The sequence below is a fragment of the Phocoena sinus genome, chromosome 1, assembly GCF_008692025.1.
Source record: "Phocoena sinus isolate mPhoSin1 chromosome 1, mPhoSin1.pri, whole genome shotgun sequence".
NCBI lineage: Eukaryota > Metazoa > Chordata > Mammalia > Artiodactyla > Phocoenidae > Phocoena > Phocoena sinus.
Window position 1 is genome coordinate 47,785,121 of NC_045763.1, and position 6,141 is coordinate 47,791,261.

General features: G+C 44.1%; 1 pseudogene; it reads left to right on the forward strand.

Annotated features, from left to right (window-relative positions):
• Positions 1–3,272: 3,272 nt before the first annotated feature.
• On the forward strand, positions 3,273–3,848 carry LOC116761869 (annotated as a pseudogene).
• The last annotated feature ends 2,293 nt before the right edge of the window (positions 3,849–6,141 follow it).

Sequence of the window (6,141 nt, forward strand, 5' to 3'; positions counted from 1 at the left end):
TTCTCCTCCAGGCTGAACAACCCCATGATCTTCAATCATTGCTCTTGTGACCCATGTGTAGTCCCCTCATCATCCTCTTTCCCTCCTTATAGCCATTAGTTTTTTGTCAATGCCCCTCTTAGTGTATAGCACAGAAACATTTATGCTGCAGGATAGAGGTGGAAGATTTTCTCCTGTGATATATGACATTGGTTCTTCTTTTCTTTTCCCCATCTCAGGTGCAAAGATCATGGGTCGCTGTGTACAAGGCCCCCTTGTTTCTTTATTCCTCATTGTCTGCATTCCTGACTTTTAGTTCTCCCTCCTGATTAGGCACTCAGTCTAATGTGAGAAAGATTAGATGAGGGTTTATGTCAGTGTCAATCATGTAGTTGTTTTTTATGCATGTATATTTCAATTTGCATAAATGGTATTATGCTATAAACTACATAACTAAAGGCTATTAAGATCTGTCCACATCACCATGTGGACAATCATTTCCTTGACTATAATTTCTGCATAGTATTCCTGAGTGTACATCCAGCTCATTTTCTAAATCCACCCCCTCAATGACGGTAAAGAGGTGACCTCCTTCTCCCAGCTGCTACATATAATATTGTGATGAGCATCCTCACTCACGTCCCATTTATGAGAAATTCTCTTGGATCAGTTTTAGTTGCCAGAATCTCCTTGAGCTAGCTTAGCAAAAAACAAAACAAAACACACACACACACACACACACACACACACACACACATATATATATATATATATATAATAGAGAGAATTCTTTTTTTTTTTTTTCTGTGAATTCTTAGTTTTAAATGGTTGGAAGAAAGCAGGATTTAGGCCAAGTTTCCAGGAATGACACCTGGAACTACACCCACCAGGGTGTAGTTCAGCAGAACTGACCCACCAGGGAGCAATGGGCCAGAGGACCTAGAAACCAACACCACCTCTTTGAAAGCAGGGAGGCCCATTTCCCAGCTTCTTGATACTCACCATGTTAGGACCAGATATCGGGCCCTCTACTACATCTTCTGAAAAATAAATTTCAGCTACCTAAAAGTCTTTGTGACCACATGTACCAACAAAAATAACAGACACATCAGAAACAAGACCTCTGCCTCACGATAATCACTTCCACCTTCCAAATACCACATACACACATTGCTTGGAGGAAGCTAGGTCATTAATGGAACCTGAACAATAAGGGCATCTGGAAAATATAGATTTTACCTTTCCATCGCCTAGGGTGCAGGAAATCACGTTCTAAGTGAGGTAGAAGGAAGTTGGCTGAACCAATCTATCTACAGAATTTGCCACAAACAAAGAGTGGGACTGACAGATCACAGGCATATACAAGCTTAATGTGCTCAAGTAGTGCCAGATCATTCTACAGAGTGACTGCATAAGTCTACACTCCCACCAGCAGTGCATGAGGGATCCCAATGCACTCTTCCCTGACAACACTTGGCATTACGCAGCTAAAAAATGTTTGCCAACCTAGTTATGATGCCAAAGTAAAAAGCACATATTTAGTGTTCCAGTACCCCATTGGAGTCAATTGAACTTGATTTCTAACAATTTTTTCTGGTGTTTCTGACATGAGCTGCTACCTTACTCATTTTTCTCAAGCCAGTAGTTCCATTTTATGTGTAATCTTAAATTCTGGACTTGACATTTATCTTTTTAAGATTTCTTGTAAATAGTATTAGCCTAGTGCCCTGGTCTATCAAGATTATTTTAAAATCTTTCTAACTGTTATCTATTTTTTAAGTGCCCCGTTCAACTCGGAGAGAGTAGAGGGAAAGGGTGTTAATTTTCTATTTTACACATGAGAAGCTCAGAGAAGCTAAGTAACTTGATCAAAGCCACCCAGTGATACATGGAAGAGGCATGCTTTGAACCAGGCATGTTTGCAACCAAAGCCGTTCACACGCAGGGTCATATGCTTTGCAAAATCATACAGGGGAATCTGAGGACTAACCCAGACTCCCTTTGGTTTAACCATTTAAAACATTGTTTTACAATAGGCCCTTTTATGGCCTTTGTAAATAAAGTCTAATGAAAAGAACCAAAAGTAACTTAATGGAAAATTTTCAAGATCTTAAAAGATATTATTGCAAAAAATGAGTTTCTCATTAAAAATGGTTCAAGATGGGAAAAGTGTATTTTTCTGTGACCTCCACACTTTTGCACCTGCTGTTCACTGGAAATCTCCTTTCTCCATCTGGACAATTCTTGCTCATCCTCCAACACCCAATTCAAGGTGATCTCTTCTGTTTTGTCTGCTCTGATCTCTTCAGAGAGAGAGATTCAAATCTAGGCACTTTGATTCCAGAACCCACGCTCTTGACCTTTATATGCAAAAACTAATGTGGGGAGAAACATAAAAACAAACATATAATATGATGTGATTCATCTTACAAAAGACATAACACAAAGGCACAAAGGTCACAGAGAGGAAGAAGCTGCTGATTTACCTGAGAGAATCATGGGAGCATTTCAAAGGATGTGATTGTTGAACTGACCCTTGAAGAAGAAGCAGGATTTGCCAGGTAGACAAGGTAGATAGGGAATTTCAGACAGAACAGTAACAGCAAAGGCAGGGAGGAATGAAAGAGCATCTTTCTCCTAAAAGCATAATGATACACTTTTCCCCCAAATATCAGTCAAAGGGTGTTTTATAAATAACTCTGGATCTTAGAGATCATCTTTATAGTAAATTTTTACTTTACATTTTTAAAATGTATTTTAAAACTAGCTTGTTATCACTAATCAGTCAATGGTACAGCTAGGATTGCTGGTGTTTCCCCAAATTCTCTGATGACAAGACTTGTCTGGGGTTCTTGTTAAATACACAGCCTCCTGGGTCCCTGGAACTCCTCATTCAATGGGTCTGGGATGAAGTCAGAAACTTGTAATGTCTAACAAGTACCCCCAGGAAATTCCCATCAACAGAGAAGTTTGATGAACACTAGGCTAGCCTGGGCCCTGATGACTAGCACTCCTCTGACGACACTTTGCAGAGGAGGAAAACTCCAGTGCAGCAGTCAGCCTCCTGGTCAGTTAATAATTAAATCGTGTGAACCACTGCACTGGATAACTCGAAGATATGTTTCATTAAAGAAGGTGACCATGAGCAGTGTGCTCGGTGTCTCTTGCTTCAACAGTGTTTGGGCAGAACTGACCCAGGGACACCCCTTTCTCTAGCCTCTGACAACCTGCCAACCATTTTTCCAGCAAAAACTTTCAGAACCAACCAGTCAGCTATCCTCCGCCTCTGGGACCAGCCAACACCATTTTTTTGAGCTTAGCTCCTTATTGCTGATCAACCATGAGCTCCTGGATTTTTCAGTATTATTCTACCCAGGTGGAGCCCGCCATCCACCGCCTGGTAAACCTGTATCTGCAGGCCTCCTACACCTACCTCTCTCTCTGGGCTTCTATTTCCACCACGATGATGTGGCTCTGGAGGGCGTGGGTGACTTTTTCCATGAATTGGCTGAGGAGAAGCACAAGGGCACCGAACATCTCTTGAAGATGCAAAACGAGCGCTGCGGCCATGCCCTCTTCCAGGACCTGCAGAAGCCATCTCAATATGAGTGGGGTAAAGCCCAGGATGCTGTGGAAGCCACCCTGTTCATGGAGAAGAACCTGAACCAGGCGCTTTTCACTCTGCATGCCCTGGGTTCTGCCCACACAGACCCCCAGCTCTCAGACTTCCTGGAGAGCCGCTTCCTGTATGAGCAGGTGAAACTCATCAAGAAGATGGTGACCACCTGACCAACGTCTGCAGGCTGGCTGGTCCCCAGGTGGGGCTGGGCAAGTATTTCCTCAAAAGGTCCACCCTCAAGCATGACTAGGAGCCTCTGGAGCCCAGCGGCCTTTGAGAAGCCCCTCTGGTGTCAGTGCTTCTGCCTGAAGCCTCTCTCTGCAGTCACTGAACAGCTTTTTAACTGTCCTGGAGTCCTCTCCCAAGCCTTGGACCAAATGGAAACAATAAAGCTTTTTGCAGCAAAAAATACTAACAATAATAGTAATGTGAATTTGGAAGCCTTGTACCACATTGCCCTTTATAAACTCAGTGTCTGACACTTTTCCTGCACTGTCTCATTCAATCCCCTCAACACTCCTGCCAGGTAGATATTCTTTTACATTGTACAGATTTGGAAACTGAAACTCAAGAGGTTTGGGAAATTGTAGGTCATGAAGCTTATAGTAAGTAGCCAAGTTGAAATTTAAAGCCAAATTCATCTGAATCCAGAGACCATGTTCTTCCCATTATCCCAGATTCTGCAAGGGTCTAGGGCAGATTCTATCTTCACAAAGTCAATCTATACAAATGTCTAGCCACAGTTGAAGTCTGCATGCCTTTCCTCAGGACCTCTCCATTTTAGGTTGACCTTTCACTGACCTTTCCTCCCCCACCCCACCTGCTTCACCCCAAGAAGCCATCCTGTTTTCTCCTTACCACTCCATTGCAATTTTACACCCAGATTATTTGTGTCTTTAACAAGCAAGGCCACACCAATGTCTGGCTTTAAAAGAAGCATGAGTCTTCATTCCCGAGGTAATGAGACCTTTTTTTCCAAGTTCCTTCCTTCAAAGTTCATGAACTTAATAAAAAATAAGACCAGCTCTATTACAGCCCAGACCTCTGCTGCAGGAAGCCAGGGCTGACTGAGTAAAGGCAGTGCCTGAATGAAAAAGAAAATGTATTCATAGATCAGCACTGTCTTTGCCTTCCACCGACCAAATCCATAGACACACTGGGAGGCACCACAGCCCACATCTGAGCTTCCTGGTTACACACTACAGTTGACATTCACGTCACAAGGGCAAAGTGGACCTTGATATAGAGACGTTTACAGTCTTTGTTTATAGTCTTTTCTCCCCCTTGGAAGTAGAGCTTTGGAGAAGCCTGACACTTGACTCTTCAAAGTTGTTAGAGACGTGCATCCATCCAATCCCCACACAGAATAGTGTGAAAAACCCAGGGGATGCATGGAAGGAGTCACTCCAGGCTGTTTCTCATTGGCCTCTTGTTCCTCAGTGCCAGTGGCCATTGCCACATGCTTCTGCAGCTGCCCAGTAATGGTCCCACGGTGGCCCTTGCCATCACTTCATCCCTCCAAATGGCTCCTCTTCTGAGAATCTGAAAGGTCACTAGTATTCCCCCCCACCCCCCGCCTAGTATTCCCCCACTAGTATTCCCAACTCCTAGCAGCTCACTTGTATACCTACTGCTCTAAGGCCTCCCTGGACCCTCCAGGAGCTTGGTTCACCTGCCCATCAGTCCCCTGTTAGCATTCACACATCTGTTCAGAAGACATGTTCTGAGTGCCAATCATGCTCCCAGCAGGAGGGATTCACCTTGAATAAGACCCATCCTTGCTTTCCCACCAGCCTCACCTCCTTCCCTGCCCAAACTCTCCTCTCACCATCCTATGGATGCTTCATTCTGCGCCACTTAATCACTCATCTTCTCTGCTTTGGCTGCCAAGCTGCTGGAGAAGTTTGCCTAACGAGGCTGAATTGCACCAGAAAAGAATTAGCCAACTCTGCCTTGGCTTCAGTTTCTACATCGCAAGGCTGCAATGAGAAATAGAGGAGGGAAAGAATTTAAAACCCTAGTATACCATGTAACACAAGTAGGTGTTCAATAGATACTCCATCCAATTGCTGTGTGCTCTGAGCCACAGCCCCTCATCAGGACAATGGAGATAGCAAAACAACAAAGTCTTTAGGCCATAGAGAGGATTCAAAAACAAACATGTCAACAGCCATTATTCCCTTGTGCCTTCCCCTAAATGAACATGGTCTGCCTGGGCTTTGGATCCCACACCATTGCCTGAGTTCTAGGTTTCTGATCAGCAGCTTCACCCTATTGCTATTGAATCAGAGGAGCTCCGCTGATGACAGGTTTAAGACCTGCTAGGCTCCTAGAGCCTGTGCCATTGCCTCCTAATTATCAGCTAAGACCATCAAAAAGATTGCAGAAAGATACAGGAAACAAATCTCAGGAGGCCCTGTAGCCCGGGAGGTTTGGTGCAAGGAAATATAACATCTCAGTACCTGGAGCTCAGCGCTCCCAGGCCCTCGGCCCCCATCCCAGATGTGGTGGGCAGCGATGTTGAGGAGTAGGTTGTATTTCCT